This window comes from Arvicola amphibius, chromosome 4, assembly GCF_903992535.2.
Source record: "Arvicola amphibius chromosome 4, mArvAmp1.2, whole genome shotgun sequence".
Lineage (NCBI taxonomy): Eukaryota > Metazoa > Chordata > Mammalia > Rodentia > Cricetidae > Arvicola > Arvicola amphibius.
This window is the reverse complement of record NC_052050.1, coordinates 134,579,547-134,601,671: the sequence shown is the minus strand read 5'-3', so window position 1 is coordinate 134,601,671 and position 22,125 is coordinate 134,579,547. Positions and strand designations below refer to the sequence as shown.

The window sequence follows — 22,125 nt, the reverse complement described above, 5'->3', positions numbered from 1 at the left end:
TCCTCACCTGGGCAATATAGTAGAGCTGACCCTATTGGCAGAGACTAAGATGAGCTAGCCCTGAGTGTATGTGAGTGGGCTAACTGACCACACCTCTGTCACCTGCAGAGGTGAGGGCAAGGGAAAGCTGCCCTCCCCACTTACCCCTGCCACCTGTGATGGGCAAAGGAGCCTATCCTCTCCTTATACAGCAGGCAGGGATGCATGCAAATTGAATGCAAAATGACACAATGTCTTTTGAACATATTAATTATGCAAATTATACCTATATGAATTTTGAAAACAATTTAAATGAATGACTGAAAGAAATTCTACTATTTTTTTACTAGTCATATTAAAATGAAGATGTAAGCTAGCCATGATTTTGGCATGCTACAGTTATAACACATCAACCAGTAGTTTAATCCAACAGTTAAAATTCAGAGGCTTCAGTTCTGCCCACCTTCTGCATTGGAGCAGCAAATTTACTCTCTAGTGATAAACTGAGAAAACCTAATCATAAATTATTGGTTCCTTTGGCTGCATAAGAGTGTGATCTTTCCTTTGCAAATTTCACATACCAAATGTTATCTTTTTAATTTTAAGTTAATGATTCATGATTCTATGGAAGATTTTGACACCAATAAACATTTTGCATTTCCTAGCAAGTGATCAAGTTAAAAAGACTAAAACACATTTGTGTTTAAATAGTCTAACAAATGAACATACTAAGTTTTTCTTCAAAAAGTCAAACTTCTGAACATGACATCAATGTTAAATGTCCTATAGAAAGGCCCAAATAATATTATATTAAGAATTACCATGTGTCATAACTACATTAGTGAATAATCTAAAGCCAATGATTGAAAAGTAAACTAAAAAAGGTTAACAAATAAAAATTGTTTTCTCTACACAACATAGTATTATATTTTTCTCAGACAAAAAACTCTGCCTTTTAAAAAACACCATATGTTGGCAGCACTGAGTCTTTTGATGCTGACTATAGGGGATTAACTTGCAAGTGATTATTTTTCTTTCCACAGATTCCAAACTCAAGGTTCTTAAGTTTATTTCATTAAGTCAAATATGAGGCTCAGTTAAAATCAATGGTGATTCAGAATCAAACACATGCTTATGAAATACAGAATCCAACGTGACAAACAGGTGTTATTTTGGTATGCTCCAGTCGCTAAATTCATGTATGTGATAGAATGTAGAAAAGGTCCCTTTCACAGCAGGTAATGGATAAGGAAAGAGATGCCAAGGCACCATATGGACTAAAATGCATCCTCTAGGAACTGGAGGAAGCCTCATTTCAATTGGTACCCAATTAGATGAGAAACTAACTAACAAGTGATTCAGCAATCTCCTTCATCCAGTGCCATTCTATAGAGCAAGACTTTATTTTATCCTATCTATTAATGCTAATAAAAGAGGTGATTATTTGATAAGGAAAAGTGAAGAAAATATGGAAATAGAAGTCATTATAGCAGATTTTATATGAGAAAATGACAGAAGAGATTTGGGAAATGTTCACAGACTCATTAACTGATTAATTTGGAAAAATAAACTGGTGAAGGTCAGTATTCAAAGCAAGAAAAAGGTCTAATGTGTAGTGTGAAAACATTAGCCTTCTAAATTTAAGATAAGGTCTCACACAATATATCATTTTGTTCTCTACAAACAAGGAGATGAGGCATCTCTCCTTGTGAGTCAGCACCCTGTCCTATTATTCTCCAAGACACTGTAATAGCAGCCTTTGCAAACCTTTCAGGTGTGGAGGTTCCTGTCCTCTGTGTATATACTTATGGGATCTGTGAAACCATGTATTTCAATCCTCAAATTCAGCTTTGCCATGTATCTGGTACAGCTTGACGTACACCCTACTTCCCAGAGCTCCACTCAGGCCCTGAGCTTGAGACCCGAGCTTTCTCCATGTTCCTTCCAACCACTCTCTTCTGCACTCCCAACCACCAAATCTGAGCATTTGCCTTCGTAATAAGGAGCCTAGGGGATCTTTTTAGCTTACTGTGGAATATATTCAAGCACTTTTCCTTTCTCCTGCCCCTCCAGGGCATCCTCTACAGACACTTCAATACATAATGACTTGCACTGATGTCCAGAAAACTACTATAATTTTAATGTTTAACTGAGGATAAGACACGAAAAGGAGAAAAATGAGGAAGAGACATAAATGTTCTAGAAACTATATATTTTACTTAAATACATAAAAAACCTCTGCGTCTAAAAATCCAGTATGTATTTTTAAGTGTAAAATAATATATCACATGGACTTAATGTTGTGTTCAAAAATATAGGAAATTTGTAAGTGACTTTGACATTTGACTACATTGGGATACCGATACTACCATTCTGCTTGCATGCTTATGTACTATATTAGTAAACTACAAATTAGATCTATGGACATAAATGTGGGAAGAACAGTTTGTTTTGTTTTGCTAGGGACAAAAATTCAGAAACAAAGGAACTTAAAATAATAAATTCCAACGGTCTTGAGATATACTCTAATACTCTTGAAATATAAAGTATAAATGATAGCAATTGCTCTTTTAAGGTATTTTTGATTAATAATTTGATAATGACCTAACTATAAGATAATGAAAGAAAACCTCAATTGATTTGGTTCTGGTAGAAAAAAAAAAGAAATATGGGTGAACAGAAACATTCTCTCTCCATTAATCCTCTTTCCCTAACTCATTTCCTTCAAGAGAAAATGAAATTTAAAAAAAAAAAAAAGAGGTGTGGGAGAAAAGACCAGAGTCATTGTATGCTTCTGTTATTAGACCGCAGAACTTCAGTTTTGATATCTTATAAGCAATCACCCCAAAGTAAGCACTAAAAGGTTCTCAGATTTCTAGATGCTCTGATAGCTATAAGCCAAGCAACCAAAAATGACAAGTAATTGTCATTGTTTCGGGAATGTGAACAGCCTGCAATTCAAGCTGAGAAATGCATTATTCCAGGTCTTAAGTGACTGGAAGTATGTACACAGCCATTGCTTTGTGAAGGAATTTATGACGGAGGGAGAAAATGAGTAGTCCTTTGGTGTCACCCTAAGGGGAAAAAGAAGTGACAGCCTCAACAGTGTAATTCTGCAATTTAATCAGAGGAAAATGACAAGAAATCAAGTAGAGGTGGTGAAATAAAAACAGATTTAGAAAGCACCTAACAGGATCATTAGCAAGACTAAGAGGAGAGAACTCTTCTAACAACATGTGACAAGATCAAAAGAAAACACAAGCAGTGTGTGCCCCATACAGTAGCCCTGCAAGCTTCAGAACAGCCCAACTGTTGGGGTTCAGATCACATGGGCAGCCACTGGTATTCCTATACCCACTCAGCAGTGGGCTGGATAGGCATCACACATTTTTCATGACATAAAGCAATTCCCTTTTCCAGAGCTCTATTATTCTTCCGGTAGGCAGTCACGTATGTAAACAAACCGTTGCTAGAAAGCCAGTGCTGATGGTGATCACACGGAAAATACGCTATTCTCTAGACCAACAGAACTGAAACCATGCTGTTAGTAGACGGATATGTTGCAGAGTTTCCCAATATCATTTAAGTGGTTCCAACGTGCAGAAAGCGATGGTCAACACAGGCACATGAAAGGACTCTGCTTTAGCTTTGACACCAGCTGCCAGATATGTAACGCTTTTGTAGGAATTTCAATTATGTTAGCATGGTGATGTGCTGACCTGATAAGCCCTTTATGGAATATTATTTGCAGTATTATGTGCTTTGAAGTCCAGAAATGTGCTGAACTATTTAGACTGAAAATTATCCTCCATCAGCTCTTTTATTTTTTGCTCTGTTTTATGTAAATTCAGTTCAACAAAAGCAACACTCACTCTGATCTGAAGATAAGAGTGATCACAAATTTAATGGATATGCAAATACTAAGTTAGAAAAGGGAACAAGACAGGATACCAAAGCATAACCTATATCTAATACTAAGCTAAATGGCAAAAGAATTGTACACAAAAAAAGGTAAGAGATAAGTTCACATTCACACAGTACTATTAACTTCCCTAGATTAACATTATTAGCTTTGAAAAAAAATCATGTCACTTGGCAAAAAGTCAAAAATGGGGACAAATTTCATAAATTTTAATGGGACATTATTATCATCATAATTTCATTTCAATCCAAAACTCCCATTTTGTATACATACTTACCACAATTTGTCTGCTGAATAGTGAAACTATATATATATATATATGATCAATAATAATTTTAAATAGTTACTACACAAAATAGAAAAAGTTATTAAATCATTATCATCACTCTGTGCCTTAAATATCACCAATTATCTAGCCTTTATAATTATAATTCCTTTTCATTCAACAATAGTTCAAAATTAAAATATGACACAAATACCTAAAGTCTAAAATAAAGTGTATACAAGAACTTGGATGCCCAAGAAAGATAGTATCAATGTTCATAAAATCAACTAAAGTCTTTATACAGAAAGGTTATATTCCACATCATATCATCAAGATAGGTGCATCAACAAATTTTGCTTTAGCTTTTATGCTGGCTATTAAAAATATACAAAACTATTGAAGTAATTTCCATTATGCTAGCAAGTTGATGTAGTAAATTACTGAAATTCAGGCTGACCTTGAATTCAAATAGCTGAGGACATCCTGAACTTCTGATCCTCTTGCTGTTCCACCTCAAGAATACTGAGTTATAGGCATGTGCCACCATGCCCACTTTATGAGGTACTAGGGATCAAGTCCACGGTTACCCTCTTATGAGGCAAGTACTCCCAACTGAGATGCATTAATTTTTAATACTTTTTAGACTATAGATTCTACTGTTCAACTTGGCCTAAAGTCATATTGTTGATCCATCACATTTTTATATGCCACAATAAAATTTTTGAGATGCTGTGAAAGTATTTTTTAAGAAGATAAGCTTCAATAGCTACTCCAACATAAATAATATTAACTAGTTGTTATATGAGGTTGATAGGCATATATGTATGTGTTTGTGTTTGAATATATTTCTTAACTCCATAAAGTGAAAAATAAACAAAATCTTGAGGTTATAGGAGGAAAAATCAAAAATATATTGTTTCCTGTCCCCACTCTCTTGATGGTTTATTCTAATGTTTTTATTGTCTCAAACTGCAAATTATGGCCTTTCAATACAACTCATTCAAAACAAATTCTCAATGGAGAGCATGGGAGCCACAGCTTAGCACATTTCCATATTTCCCTGTTCTGAACAGACTCCTTAAAATGCAAAACAAAGTCATTTCCGTCATCTGAAATTAATGGAACACCTAGTCTCAACATAGGACTCCCATCTTGATATTTTATTCACCATCAAGTATAACCAGTTATGTGTACCTCACTAATAGTTCACAGGTGTGTAGTCATGTGTGGGTAATACCCTACATTTCTCTTCCTGTTGTTGCCACTCATAATTCGATCAACAACTAAGTTCACTAAGAAGCATGGTTAATGTATGAGCTGGCTTTTTTTATTGCTGAGATTAGGCATATGTTGAGTAGCACAATGCAAGTGAGAAGTATCTGAGAGAAGCCAGGTTAATTACAATTATAAGGAGACTCTTAACTCTCGAATTGGGAAGGGTATCCAAGGATTATTCCCTTGGAAAGAGCTTGACCATGTCTTGAGGAGTCACAAAAACAAAGGATCTTGGCCATCCTGTTACATTTATATGATTAAAGAAACATGCTGAAAGAGACATTAGAAATTGACATATTGAAATATAATGTATGAAACCTTGGAAAACTCAAAGCCAACTCTGACTTAATGTAGTTTTTTTGGATCATTTTTAGCAAAATTACAGTTATGAAGTAGTAGCAAAAATAATTTTATGGTTGGAGATAACCTCAACATAAGAACCTTATTAAAGGGTCACAGCATTAGGAAGGTTGAGAACCACTTTTATATAGACTTTAGGTAGGAAGTGAAAACATTTTCATGAGTCCTAGCAAACTAGAAAATACGATTATATAAAAAGTTAAGCAAATACCCAAGATAAAAAAATAATAAAAACATTATTATTTAGTATTGGGAAAACTAAAACAGCACATCTGCATCTCCCCTAACATAAGGCATCCCATTTTGAATTATAAAATTCTTTAGTGAAGTGTTTCAATTTAGAGAGCTGGACTGAAAATGAATTATGCCAGTTTACCCTCTGTTTGCTGTTGCGTTCCTGCACTCTGTAGGATCAAGTCCTGCTTCATGTCTTCAGTGACCTTCTTATCCCTCCTCCCTTCCACTCACCCTAGGTCTCCTGCACTCTGATTCAGTAGATTCAGGCCATAGAAGAAGGAGCCAGTAGGAGGTAAGGCAGGAGACGAGACTGCTTCCTCTTCATCCACCGCCTTCTTGTTTTGGTGTTCTAGAAGCCGCTATCATCTGTCCAGTCTACTCCAGGTTTTTTGGTAATGATGAGTAACATAGATTCTTCCTCTCCATTTCAGCCTTGTAATGGTTTCCAGCTGTTTCTAATCTTTGTTTGTTTCAACATTCCTTGTTGATTCCCTTTAAATAGTCCCTTTGCTAAGATCTCATCAAAATTCTAGCTAAGTGTACCATCTGTTTCCTGCCTAGACCCTGAGCAGCAAGTGAAAACTAAACTTGGAGAGTCATAGGGCATTTTTGTCAAATGCCCTTCCAAAGAGACCAACCCTTTATTCCCATGAGTATGCAAAAGTCACCCAGCTCCTCAGAGCAGTCAGTAGGATCACACCAGCATTTTAATTAAAGACTAGGTAAACCTCATTAATTCTCTGAAACAAAGTTCTTCATGTGAGCACTACATAGTGAGGAGAAAGAAATCAGAAGAAATGCTGGGTTTGAAGTCTGCATGTCAAGGGATATTTGCTTTTCAGAAAAAATTTTACTTGGCTTATGAAAAGGTTTTCAAAAATCATTAGGTGACTATCATACTATCTAACATTAATTATATATAGGCTCCTCTTTTTAAAGTACTCCTTTTATGTACCTACTGACTTTGAAGAGATTTTATTATTAATATACATCTGTATTTCTTGATATTGATAGCTATATGACATGGCTCTATATACCTATTTCTAGATAATTGATAGATGACAGGTAAAACAGATAGATAGATAGATGATAGATAGATAGATAGATAGATAGATAGATAGATAGATAGATAGATAGAGATAGATAGATAGATAGGAAGATAGATAGATGATAGATAGATGATAGATAGATGATAGATAGATAGATGATAGATAGATAGATGATAGATAAATGATAGATAGATAGATAGATAGATAGATAGATAGATAGATAGATAGATAGATAGATAGACACATAGATAGGAAGACAGATCGATAGACAGATAGATAGATAGATGGTACTGATTCTCAAGGGATAGTAAGTGTGGAAGAGAGCCAGAAGAAGGTAAATGCAGTACCAGTGATAGAAAAGAGGCTCAAAATTGTGTTGTTGATGCTGCACAAGGCAATCTAATATCCGAGTCCCATGTTTTCCTTTGCTTCCAATTCTGCAGTCCAACATTATAGTTGTAAGCCATGTGACATAGTGACATCTAAATTACTTAAAGTTAGAACTCCAGTTCCTTAGTCACATAAACCACATTTCATGGGCTAGTGGCTGTCATACTGGACAGTACAAGATATATCTCCTATGACCATTGCAGCAAGTGCTTGTGGGACTGATATGCATTATTATCATGATTATCACATAGGAGTGTAATTGCATGCTCAGCTTTATGTACTATGATTTAGGATATAAAATAACCTATCCTTCAGAGCTTCAACTTGGAAAATAGTTACAATAATTTCTTGTGTAAAATGCATGCTTACAGAGGTAATCGAAAAATGATACAGTTTAGCTTTTATTTTTTTTTTTTCAGAGAGAACCATGCTTCTCTTCTAACTAATAGTCTACAGACAAATTGTTTGATTGGGATTAAATATCTTTGCATTTTGATATTTTCAGTTTTGTTTTTCCAGCCTCAACACAGTCTTACAGTTACGGTTTAAGATGTATATACCTTTAAAGGATGGAAAGAGAGGGTATGTCTTCATCCCAATATCATCTTTCCATGTCAGCTAATATCCTGTGCTTGAAAACAACATGGCATGAAGATCCCTGGCATTCCCATCACACAGGATGATGAATTAATTCTTTATATTTTTAATTATATGCATGCATGTATGTATGTATGTATGTATATTTGTTTTAAGTATATATGAGAGTTGTCTGCATGGGTATCTTGGCACCACATGAATGCCTGTTCACCATGTAGACCAGATCAGAATGTCAAATTCCCTGAAACTGGAGGTACAGAATACTATGAACTTCCATATGAGTTCAGAAACTCAAACCTGGGTCCACTTGGAAAGCAACAGGTGCTCCTAGCTCCTAAGCCATCTCTCCAGCCTCACAAAACTTAATTTTTAGGTGGTTTGTCATTGAACAAGATCAAACTGCTATCATAAATGAAGAGGAGAGAAAATATTGGAAAAACATTTAGTTACTTTTTCTATAGTGATGGGTTCTATACTTGAATTTTCTTTTTGAGCAATTCATTTTCTTCCCTATGGTATATAGCATTAGAGATCGTTTACATTATTTAAATAAATAAGCATTTAGAATTAAGAGAATTACAATGGCTGCCTTAGAATCTGTAGATGATTGGGGATTTTTTGGATTTAGTCACATGACATATCTAACAAGATCAGTATTATCTTAGGAAATGTTTCACATAGAGAAATTCAAGTTTCAATTTGGAACTTTGCTTTAGTGTTAAATTCTTTTTCTTATTCAAAAGGAAAAGAAAAAGACCATGATGGGAGACCCCTATAAAGAGTTGTCCTAAGTGAGCTCACTCTGGACAAACGTGGGGAACCTGCATATGACCAAATTAAAGCCTTCTGAATGTGAGTGACAGATGTGGGGGGGGACAGTCTTTGCAGCCAATGGCAGTGGAACCTGGATTTATCCTGAGTGATTGAACTGGCTTTTGGGAGCCCATTCTTTTTGGAGGGATCCCTTGCTTAGTCTAAATATAGAGGAGAGGGCCTTAATCCTGCTTAAAAGTGATTGTCAGACTTTGTTGACTTCCCATGGGAAGCCATTACCAAGCTCGGGAGTCGATAGAGATGGAGTGGGAGAAAGGTGGGGGGAGTTGGAGGAGAGAAGAGAGTGAGACTGGGATAGGAGGAATGTAAAATGAGAAAAGATAGTATTTTAAAAATAAATAAACCAATGTAATATTCTTTTTTAAAAAAAATACTTCCTTAGCAAACTGCTTATACCTGACATCATTTCCAAGGAAATTCTGTCAAACTTTAACTTGGATCTAGAATGTTAAAACTGTGATCTAAGCTTGGCAGTGTTGTGAGGTAATGCATACTAACAGATGGGAACTAAGAGGAGTCCTGACTCACCTGACAGAATGCTCCCCTTGCTTCCCTAAAGGAATTATAGGTCCATCCTCTCTCACTTCCCAGCTACAGTTTAAGTGAGAGTTCCCAAACATAATATTCAAAAGCAATAAGGTCATTCAAGCATTCAAGCATAACTAAATCCCTTTTTTGTTTGTTTGGTTTGGTTTGGTTTTAGTTTTTGTTTTTGTTGTTGATGTTATTTCTTTGTTTGTTTGCTTGCTTTTTCGGATTTTGAGACATGGTTTCTCTATAGCTTTGGAGCCTGTCCTGGAACTAGCTGTAGTAGACCAGGCTGGCATCAAACTCATGAACATCTGCCTGCCTCTGCAAGCAGATTTTAACTTAATCCCAAGTTAAAAGATTAAAGGCGTGTTTCAACACCACCCGGAGACTAAATCCCGTTTTAAACGTTGTAACAATAAGAAAGAACAATTCCACACAGTAATAAGATTTTTTTTCCAATATATTTAAGTAGTATAAGATTATTTGACTTCTGCATATTTCTATAAAGTAATTCATCAACCTGGAATTTAAATGAAAAAACAATCTGGGCTGGTCCGAAGGTAGTGAGTTCTTTCAGTTGATTGCTAACACCCAGCCTTTTATTCAGTTGGTTGTTCACAATCAGCCATTTAGCCGGGCGGCGGTGGTACACGCCTTTAATCCCAGCACTCGGGAGGCAGAGGCAGGCGGATCTCTGTGAGTTCGAGGCCAGCCTGGTCTACAAGAGCTAGTTCCAGGACAGGCTCCAAAGCCACAGAGAAACCCTCTCTCAAAAAACAAAAACAAACAAACAAAAAAAAAAACAGCAACAACAAAAAAACAATCTGTACATATTTCAATAAAATAAGCCAAGGAAAGATTCTGAGAACACAACTGGCACTAGCAATGCATGCTTGTTTCTCTATACCTGTGAGCTTTTTTTTTTTTTTTTTTTTTTTTTTTCATGGTTCTGGGTTGTGTTTACTCATAAGTAGACTTGGCTATAAATACAACCAAAAGATCAAGAAAAACAAAAGAAAAAAGAAAAAAAAAGAAAGAAAGAAAGAAAGAAAGAAAGAAAGAAAGAAAGGAAGAGAGAAAAGAAAATACCCACTCCCACTTGCTATTTCTCCCTTTTAGACTGAAGGTCATTAGAACTGATTGGGAAATTGCCTGTGAGCTTTTAAACTGAGTCAGTTCCTAGACATCTACTAACAGAGAATTGTCATGTATAGATATATTCTCTAAAATATTTTACAATGTACTCCTTGGTATATCCATAGATCTGAGTTAGCTAGATATGAACACACAGAATTGTCAGATGACAATTGAAGAAATGAATTAATTTCACTACGGAAAAATGTTGTCTTCCTTTTTCCCATGTGGTAGTCACAAAGTATGTGAGAACCATTCTGCTTTGTTTTGCTCATTGGTGTGACTCATTTAGCATTCCCTACAAAGAACAGCTTTAAATATGAGAAACAGTCTTCAAGGAAAAGTCCTGTTGTGCTTGTTTAAAGAAACAGATAAGAATCATTTGTAGTTAACAGAATTTATTTGCGTATAAACAATTAAGGTGCTGGAGTTTTCCAATCTGCCATTCTCACATGAATAGCAACCGCTCACTCTGTGATCTTATTTATGTTTTCTTGCTTCCTGTAGGATATGCATTGTCATGATACATCATGAAGTATTAACTTGGAAAAATCTGGAAGAAGCCCCGGGTGATGTAGTAATGTTTATCCACCACAACAGACCCCCTTTACCATCTATACCCTAGTCACTAGAAGAATCGTGAGTTATCATGAATCCATGAATCGATCTCTCAGAGAATGGTTGGCAGCACAGCACATAAGAGGGAATATTATAATAATTGTTGATTAAAAGAGGCTTAAGGAGTTGCTATTATTTTTTATTAATTTAAACCAATAGGTATTCCTAAAAGACATTTTTCTGTATAGGAGGTCTATACAGAAGACATTCTTACTTGCATGGAAAAGGAAATTAACTTGCATTTGAAAGGAAAGTCAATATTGTGAGAGAGCAGCTAGAGCTAAGAGCAAAAATTTGATGAGGGCCTAAGCAAGGACTTTTATTTGTTTATTAGATTAATAGGCTTAGTTCACAAAGGCAAGCACCATTTACCATAGGACTTGTTGAGAGAATGGTTTTCCCCCAAGAAAAGCCTCCTTCAAACTTTTTATTCTCATGTTTTGAAGGGAAAACTTTCTTTGAAAATGATTCACTGACACCCACATCATCAAAGCTAAAGCTCTCATTAAGGACTCGTAACTGTGCAGATCTCCTGTTAGAACTCTTCAGGAGGACCTGATGAGCTTTCCACAGTGAAACCTCCTAACATCTTCAGGATGTTCTTCAGTTCATCTCCAGCTTGACTTTCACTGGCCTCCTGTGCCCCACCTACTTGGCCTTCAGGTTCATGACAACCTAGTTTCAAAGATCTCCCAGCTCACCTACAAACCTACCTTCATTCCCAGATACTCTTCCCAAACATGGAAGCATCACAAGGGATCTTCCCACCCAACTCTGCACAAACCAAGCCTTTTTTACCCGGTGTCTATTTGAAATCCCATCTGTGATGCGAGAGATTTGAAATAACCAAAAATAGTCCTTTTGGAATAAATCAGTTTTAATAAAAGGAGAAAGAGGGACACTTACAAAGCCAAGGCTCCAGCGAAGCAGAGGGTGACGCAGTAAAAAACAGGGCGTCTCTCTCCCACCCGGTTCTTTATAAAGTACCCCTCTGCCCTGGGGCAGCCACGCCCCTGAACGCAGGGATTAGGCCAGCTGCCCCAACACATCTGTGTGCTCATCGTCTACTCCCACCATCTTATCACCAGCAGGAAAGTTCTTTCTCCTTTGCTTATGTATTCCTTTGTTTCAGCCAGTTAAGGCCACAAGTAACTCCAACTTCAGAGTGTTCTGACCTTCTGAGAAGAGACCATGTGTGTTAGTGGGATGAACGGACATTAGCTCCCTTCAATCAACTATTCATCAACTCACCCAGTACGTACTGTAGTAGACTTGTAGTGTGGATTACAACCAGACTCAGAAAAGACAGGGTAAGTAAGATGAAGCATCTGCTCTAAACTAATAGCATAATCAGGAAAAAAGCCAAAGATTAGAAATTGGTTACAGTAAGACTGCAAACCATGAGTCCCAAACTAGGCTCAAACTTTGTAATCCTTTTAGCATGAAAAACTGCACAAATTTTGGCCAGTATTATTCAGATAATTTGCAGAGAGCTTCAAAGTCATCACTGTTCTTACATAGAAACTTATTTAAAAGTGTGTATTTGTGTGTATGTGTGTGTGTGTGAGAGAGAGAGAGAGAGGAGAAAGATTAGTTTTATATTAATCAAATATTTTTGTTTTTAACAAAGAAAACTATCAAAGGGATTGGCAATTTTGAAAAGTTGTATTCAGTAACAATAGCATTAAAAATAGTGCTTAAGAAATCAATTTGTAGCATCTAATGACTAGGATTTCTTTAATTCAACAGCAGTTGGAAAATGTGTGCAGATATATATATATATATACATATATATATGTATATATATATGTGTGTGTGTGTGTGTGTCAAGTCTTTTTTAATTTTTCAATTTACTCTTCTCTCATATATAACTTCCTTAAAGAAGTTTCCCCTCACTTTTCTCATCCCAATATCTTTTCCTCCACCTCCCCTATCCCCAAGATCCGCTCCTCCATTTCCCTTTAGGAAAGAGCCGGCCTCACAAGGGTATCAACTGAACATGGTTCAACAAGTAACACTAAGCCTAGGCACAACCCTCATTTCAGTGCTGAACAAGGCAATGAAGTAGGAGGGAAAATGGTTTCAAGAGCAGGTAAAAGAGTCAGAGACACCCCTACTCCCACTGTTAGGATCCCCAGAAGAATACCAAGCTATACAACCATAACATATATGTAGAGAACCTAGCTCAGACCCAGAAAGGCTTCCTGTTTATCACTTCAGTCTCTGTGACCCCTATGAGCCCTGCTAAGTTGATTCTGTGGGCCATGTTCTTGTTGTATCCTCAACCCCTCTGGCTCCTTCCTCTCCCCACTTCCATGGAGTTCCCTGAGCTTCATCAAGTGTTTGGCTGTAGGTCTCTACATCTGCTCCCATCAGTTGCTGGATTAAGTCTCTCTGATGACAATTATGTTAGTCTCTGGTTTTTGAGTATAGCAGAATATCACTAGAAATCATTTCATCGACTCTTTTTCTCCAGTTGCATTTGACTGTATCCCAGGTTATCCAGTCTCTGGTTTCTGGGCATGCTGGTAGTGTCAGGCATGGGTTCCCTCTTACAGCATGGGCCTCAAGCTGGACCAGTAATTGCTTAACCACTCCCACAAGTTCGGTACCACTTTGATCCCAGAACATCTTGCAGGCAGGACAAATTGTAGGTTGAAGGTTTTGTGGCTGGGTTCATGTCCCAGTCCCACCACTGGAAGGAAGCCTTGCTTGTTTAGAGGAGGTTGCCAGTTAAGGCTCTGTATCCCCCATTACGTCGCCAGGATCATCCTCAGAGATTCCAGAGACATTCCAGTGCACTAGGTTTCCATGAGTCTTATGTGATTTGAAAATAGTTTTCCTCCAAGAGTATAGTATGTATGGATTTAGTCTACTGATCTAATCTGATTCCTATTTTATTATTCATTTTAGTGTTATTTTATTTAACTCAAGAATAAAATTAAAACTTTCATATATACTTCAATATAACAATAATTATACCAAGTCAAATATTTTAACTATACAGTGAGTGTAAGAATAATAATTTAAAATTTATGAATTTATTGGTCCAGAATAATTATGGCCACAAAACTCATCCATTATATCCTGTACCTTTAAGAAACAAGCTCTGTTCACTCCCAGTTTCTTTCTCTCTTCTAAAGAGGTAGATCTCTGTCTCTCTCTTCCCCTACCTTCTCTCTCCTCCTCTATTTTTCTTCCCCCTATCCTCCCAATAAACTACATACCTCCCCAAACTCATCCTTTGAACTATAAAAATATAAATTTAAATAAATTAACTGTGCAAACATGAGAAAATAAAAAAAATGTGATCTAGTGCATAATGAATTTCATTTCATCTCCAAAAGAAAATATTTGGTACTCATTTCATATTCTCAAGAAAACCTAACCCAGGCAGGTAAACTAAGCATAACAAATGATGTGGAAAATATGTTTGACCAAGTTGAATGTCACTACTTAAAGGATTTGAACTCAACTATAAACTAGAAAATGTAAATTGTATTTAACCTAGAAAGGAACTTCAGTTAAGGTTTTTGATGTTTAAAAAACACATTATTATTTTAAACCATAGATGCTAGAATTCAAACTTTCACTAGACAGTTTTCTGTGAATTCACTGTTATCATCAAACTATCTAACTGACCATCATATGAAAGTAGGGTACTTGTGATTTAAAGAAAACAGACAACCCAGGATGCAAAATCACCATGTTTAGAAAGGGCCTAATAGGATTGTTATGTATAGAAAGTGAGGTTTGTGTGCAAAGAATATCCTTAGAATAACAGTGCTTGAAAAATGTCATTGTATTTGCAAATAGGACTAGAGCCTTTTTTAAAATTTATGACAGCATCAAAATTATCCATTTAATTATACAAAATGACTATAAAATAATAAAGGTAAAAACATGACCCAGAGGAAGTATTTTTTTTCTCCCTACACTCCAAGACTGGTGTTTAAGTGCACATTTGCCAAATGTAAAGTTCAGTTTGAATTAGAGAGAGTCTTGGATGGACAAATTGGCACAATTCTTTCATAAGATCAGTAACAGTAAAATTAGCCACAAAGAGCTGTGAAGGTCATTAAATAGTTAATGTCTATACAGTACTTAGAATTTTATATAATAGATATATAATAAAGGAATCTATAAGAGAGGAATTTGATGGAAGTGTCTATTATTATATTACTCTGGTCTTTGCTATGCCATCATAACCTCCCTTCCAAAACAGAGCAACTTTAAAGTAATATTGGCTTACATACTAGTTCTCTGTAAAAGCTGCTCCCAAATCCCTATACTCATATAGATAGTTGCCTTGGAGACATCCACTCATACCTTTTGCTCGTCAAAGTTTCTGAAGGTGAGAGGAATACAACTTTAGTACTTTAAAATCATGTTTTGGTGAACAACGTGGGAGGAAGATTGAAAGTGAATACTAATTGATCTTTAAATATACCTGAATGCTAAATCAACTTTGGAAATCCTGGCATGTTTCAGTAAACCTAATATGCTAGAGAGATATCTAGAAAAAAAGATTGGCACCATTCCATTTACATATCTTCAAGTCATCGTGACTAAGCATCTATTGAAAAGTTTCCTTCCTCACTCTATTTTGCAACATTGAAATTTGAATCTCCAGAATTTTTTTCAGTATTTGGAAATCCACATCTCAGAATTAATGCTTAATGGTTACTGGCACCACTGCTCAGCAAATCAACAGATTGACTACAAAATAAATCAGCCACACAACCAGGAAGTTCCATGACGCTCTCTTATTTGGGGCTTCTATAGTTTCTAAAATTATCAATTCTATTCAAAACTTCTGCTCTCTTGCAGTTAACTTCAGAGAGATTTTTGAGTTGCTTTGAGGAAATTCTGCTCATTTTTGTATCCTTGTGGTCTGTCATTCCAAAGAAATAAAAATAGGCTGAACTGCTTTGCTTTGTTTTTCAGAAGTAAATATGCAGAGGGGGGGGGGAAAGGACTTTCCAACGGTGTACTAAAATAAAATCCCCACATAAATAGATTCGCACCAAGAACATGTTTTACGTGGTGATAGAACTGGGACTCTTTGCTACTAATGAAGCTTATTTAATCTCATCCACTGAGTCCTGTTCATTTAAACAGTGTGCATTGAATGTGACAGTGGAAATGGGAGATGTGGCTGTCTGAAGCTTAAACAGGCCCCCAACAGTGCTTGGTGGGAGAAGCTCATTTCCCACATGTAAATCTTCCTGCATTCAACAGTACCGTACATTTGAAGACTCAATTTCCCTTGGCAACTAGGAGTAGACATTAGGACAGCTTTCACAAAGGCCACTCAATAAAAGCATGAGTTGTCAGAAACATGGAAGAGAGTTTGACCATGCACTGAAAAGAGTTTTGTCAAGGAAAGAGCAGAACAGTGAACTCTTGTCGGTTCAAGATAGTCCAAATGATATCTCACAAGCATCGCTATGCACATTGTTAACAAACTTGGGCTGATTTCCTATTTGTTTGAACATCTAATGAGTATTGTTTGTGTGCCAAGAACTATTTTAAGCATTTACTGTATAAAATCACTGAATTCTTATATAAAAAAACTTACACGGTAAGATTTCTGGAATGGTACTTTGCAGATGGCAAAAATAATCATCAAAGAAAAGAGAAAGGAAAAACCACGGGTTTCATATTCCAATTATTTCTGTAGTGCCTTCAAGCAGCAAACAGACAAGCTGAGAACTTGAACTCAGGTTCTCTGCTCATGGTGCCACCTTCCTGTAGCTGTACTCACTCATAATTGGTTTCTAGCCATAAATAAAGGACATCTAGCCTATAATTCTATAATTTAGAGAAGCTAAATAAGAAGGTGACTCCAAAGAAAAACATATAGTTATCCTCCTGGATATTGGAAGTAGACAAGATTGCCAGGCAAAAATGGGAACTTGGGGGTGGGGTGGGATGGGGGGATGGGGAGAGAAAAGTGTGAAGTGGAGGATGGGGAGAGCTTGGGGGAATAGGATGGTTTGGATATAGGAAGGGTAGATGTGTGAACAAAGAATTATATATCTTAATTAAGGGAGCCATTCTAGGGTTGGCAGAGACTTGACTCTAGAGGGGTTCCCAGGTGTCCAGGAAGATGCCCCCAGCTAGTTACTTGGGCAGCTGAGGAGAGGGAGCCAGAAATGTCCAGATTATATTGCCATACTCATGAATATCTTGCATATCACCATAGAACCTTCACCTGGTGATGGATGGAGAAAATGACAAAGCCGCACATTGGAGCACCGGACTGAGCTCCCAAGGTCCTGATGGGGAGCAAAAGGATGGAGGTCATGAGCAAGGAAGTCAGTATCATGAGGGGTGTGTTCACCCATTGAGACGGTGGGACAGAACTAACGGGAGATCACCAAGTCCAGTTGGAATGGGACTGATGGAACAGGCGACCAAACCGGACTCTCTGCATGTGGCTGACGGTGGAGGAGGACTGAGAAACCAAGGACAACGGCGATGGGCTTGGACTCTACAGCATGGACAGGCTCAATATGAGCCTTGTCAGTTTGGTTGCTCACCTTCCTGGACTTAGGGGGAGTTGGGAGGACCTTGGACTTAACATAGTGAAGGGAACCCTGATGGCTCTTTGGCCTGGAGAGGGAGGGAGTGGGGGGTATGGGTAGAAGGGAGGGGAGGGAAGGGGAAGGAGGAGGGGAGGAGATGGAATTTTTTAATAAAAAAAAAAACTCTCATTAATTAAACATCTCCGTAATCCCACATCTGGCCAAGATTTTGATGGCTAGTAATGCCCTGTGAAAGTCTCCAGGAGCAAGTTCATTTCGACAAAACTTTCTGCTGGTGACAACATGTGACCAGTGAAATCTGAAATCTCGCTTAAACAGAGGAAGATCTACTTCATTTAAGGACAAAATGTAGGCAGGGCCTGGTGATGCATGTCTTAATCCCAGCATTCAAGAAGCAGAGGAAGAGAATCTGTGTGAGCTCCAGGCATGACCGGTTGACATAGTATATGACAGGCCAGTCAAAGCTACATAGTGAGGCGTTGTATAAAAATAAAAACTTAAAGTAAGCAATTGTTACTTCTCGTCAAATAGTTATTTTCAACATCTCCCCATGGTAGCATTATAAGAGGGGGAAAGCTGGGCCAAAGTTCTCAGTGGTGTTCTTCTAAACAATATTGCTTGGCAGAGTGCATAGTCCTCTTCTTGTAAAATGAGATGAAACTATTTTCACTTTGCCTACAATGAAATCAGAGCCATTAACATTTAATGTTTTCTGTGCTGACCCTTATGCAAAAATATTTTTCTTAAGCAGAGTTTTAAACAAGCATAACTATTTATGCATAAATACTTATTCTTAACAGTCTTTTAGTATTTCATCTCTGATGGTTACTGCAGGAAGTGTCTACATGCACCTCCCACTTATCTGAGCGCGCACACACTGAACTCCCTTGGATGCATTAAACCCACCATGAAAACCAGGTAATCACCGGACTATCGTGCAGTGCTCTCCTACAAGTGTGACATGGCCGTTATCCCTCAGACTGTCAACAGCATTGATAGTTACGATTATCTGAGGAAGAAGTATACAAAACAGTTCTATTAACTTCCTGTCACAGAGGTGGGAAGGCGCTCATGAGGCCCTGTCTCAAGGTGTTTATGGAAACTAAAGAGTGTAAGGAGAGGGTCACATAAGGCCGTCCCACTTTTATGGTTTAGAAAAGAATAAGGATAGTTGAGAATTGTTGTTCAGGAAACTTGACTATCTCCAAGATCTATAGGCAGTTAACAGCTGTGAGGAAAACTGGAGAATTTTTTTCAGTGATATCTATGTCCGTAAGTTTCTCAGGCTCCTCTAAGAAAATCCACTTCAACTCATTGACTTATCAAGTAAGACGTGAGGTGAACTACTTATCAGGTGGCTGTTAGTGACCTCTCAGGGAAGAATATACATTTGTTCCTCAATCTACAAGAAGCTCCCACAGCAAAAGGTCAAACCAATACCACATTCTATGATGTATACAAGAAGTAGAACAATACATCCCCTTCAGCAACATGCCTAACCCTATATCAGATAATCTGCATGGGTTCACCTTACCTGGCAAATCAGTGTACAGTCGGTTCATGGTATTGATGCTCAGATGGGGAGATTATTCAGGATAATCCCAGCGGCTCCAATGTAGTAACAAGAGTTCTTATAAGGTAATGAATAAATTTAGAAGAACACTAGATTCCAAAGGGAGAGAATATAATGGTGGAAGCAGAGAAGAGAGGGGGAATGAAGGACAGGATATTGATTGATTGATTGATTGATTGATTGACTGACTGATTAAGAGAACACTGTTTATTGGATGAGAGGGGCTCAGGAATGCTCAATAGCTTTTTGAGGATGAAAAAGGTAAAGAAGAATGTATTCTCCTCAAGAGAACGAGAAGAAATTTGTAGTCATGATGAAAATTGATTATAGCCAAGTAAAACCCACTTGGACTTATGACCTGACACTATAAAAAAATAAATTGAAAGTGTTTAAAGACGTAACTTTGTGGTATGTTGCAGCCACAGTAAGGAAGTACTATATTTGGAAAATATCTGTAGCTTATGACATAGATTCATAACAAATACAAAGGGCAATTTTAAAAATGACTAATCACTGACTTTAGAACCAATTTCCTACCATCCTTCTTTACCATCTATGGCAGCCTCATAAACTACCACTATGCAATGAGACCTATAGAACATGAATCAGCTTTTCATCGCATAGGAACCGCAGAACCACAGAGAACATTTATATTCTGAGAAGTTGAATAAAACTGCTATCCCCCCATCACTTTATGGGTACCCATATGTTTTCCCGGGATACATGTGCCCCTTTCTGGTTACCTATAATCCTGACGATGACATGCAGGATCTGTGATCACTCCTACAATGTCAGGCGATTGATTTCTAATATTTCTTCACCCTCCAACTTCAAAACCCTTTGTGCTGCCTGGGGATGCAAAGGACTCCCTTGTCTACAGTCTCAGCCCTTGACACACTCACTCTACATCTTTGCTCTGAACCATGTCTCCTTTTGTCTACTGCAATCTTCTTTGCTGTTGTGATCAGCTTCCTCTTTGACAATGCTAAAATAAAGCATCATATTTTTACCACTTTGGTGACAAGATTGCAAGCCTGATTAGAGCTCAAATCCTGTCAAAGTGCCAACACAGTTGAAGTTCTTCAGTAACACAATTAAACATCTTTCTGAAAGATTATTCTGAGGTCCAATTTCAAGCACAACATTTGAACTGATGGCTGCAGCTCACTTTTCACCCACATGCCGAGGCGAATTTATAATAAGTCAATTAAAAGTTCTAATTACCACAATACAATGCAAGCAAATATATTCTTTTATGCATTCATGATCGATTTTGAAAATTTAGGCTCACTTTTATTTTCTCAATACCAGAACTTCAAACAACCCCACTGCTGTTAGAGAGTCTATGTTTTAACTTCAACTTAATTTCTGAAGAGGAAATATGTTGAGTTTAAATGTATGTTTGAAATTTTTTATATATTCATTTAACTCAAGAGATGCCCCCAAATGATAATCAGATATGTGTAGGAAAGAGCTTTAAAATTACTTTAAAAATAACTTATTACTTAATATTAACCCACTTTAAGTTGTGAAGCTTTAATTGTCAACAACATTATGAAAGTAAATGAAGAAAACAAATGTGTGTCAAGATACTCCACCGAAGATATGCATGTCTTTAGTTGCAATCAGCTTAGAGTAACTGTGTACGCGGAAGCTAGACTACACAAAACATCACAAATGTGTTATGGATACAATACCCTTGGGTCCTGAAATTTCCCAAATTCAGATTCAATGTTTTATGGAAAAATGAGTGATAATATTTCAGTTGACTATAATATACAATGAAGCATCCAAAAAATTAGTAGCCACACACAACTGAAACTTTATTTTCCATTAATTGTGTGGGCCACAGGTTGTCATTCTGTTAGTATTGCTAGGGCTCACTCTGGTAACTTCATCTACCTGACAAATAACACAGGACAATGGACTGGTATTGTCCCTGGATAGCTGCTCCTACATATTAGTGTTACTCCATCTCCATATGGCTTCCTCACTGTCTTACAGTGGTGCTCAATCTTCCAAATGCTGTGACCCTTTCATACAGCACTTTTTCTTCATGTTGTGCTGACCCAACCATAATATAATTTCATTGCTCCTTCATAACTGTAATTTTGCTACTTTTATGAATTATAATTACACATATTATATGTTCCCTTGAAGGAATGCAATCCGTAGGTTGAGGACCACTGCTCTGGTAGGATAAAGAAGGTCTTTTCATAATGGTGAGACAGCAGCTTCTCAACAGTGCAAAGCGCAGAACATTGAAGTCTCTGTGAACAAACTCAGACTGACTGTATGTTAATGGAATAATGCCGTAATCTTCGTCAAAGGGAGTCACAAGTCAAGCTATGATTTATGATGGAGGAACTCAAGCTTCTAAGCATGGTGAATTTACCCCAGCTACACAAGCTACACAGTGTGTTTCACACTTGCAAGGAGATGTTACTTTTGAAAAGTTCTGTTCTGAAAATTACTCTAAGAAAACAGAGAGCAGAGCCCAAATTAATTAAGCATTGTCATGACTTTCTGAATGAATCACTTTAATATTTTCTGCAGAATAGATATGAATACTTCTTTTTAAAGAACAAAATACATATACTTCCTTCATGCAGGGCACCTTTTACTGCAGAATGTGGCAAGGAGAACATTAAATAATTGATAATCTTTTGAAACACACACTGAAGTATAACATAATAACTGAAAATAAAAATATGGTATAGAAAAGATTGCATTCTTCCCAGTTAGAAATCTCCCCTGTAAATCACCAAACCTGAAGCAGGAAAAGAATTTATTTCAACCCATCAGTTATT

The 22,125-nt window shown here is 37.0% G+C and overlaps 1 long non-coding RNA gene across 1 annotated transcript in view; it reads right to left on the bottom strand.

Annotated features, from left to right (window-relative positions):
• Positions 1-22,125, bottom strand: part of LOC119812673 — a 130,607-nt gene that overhangs the window by 79,092 nt on the left and 29,390 nt on the right. The window lies entirely within an intron of this gene.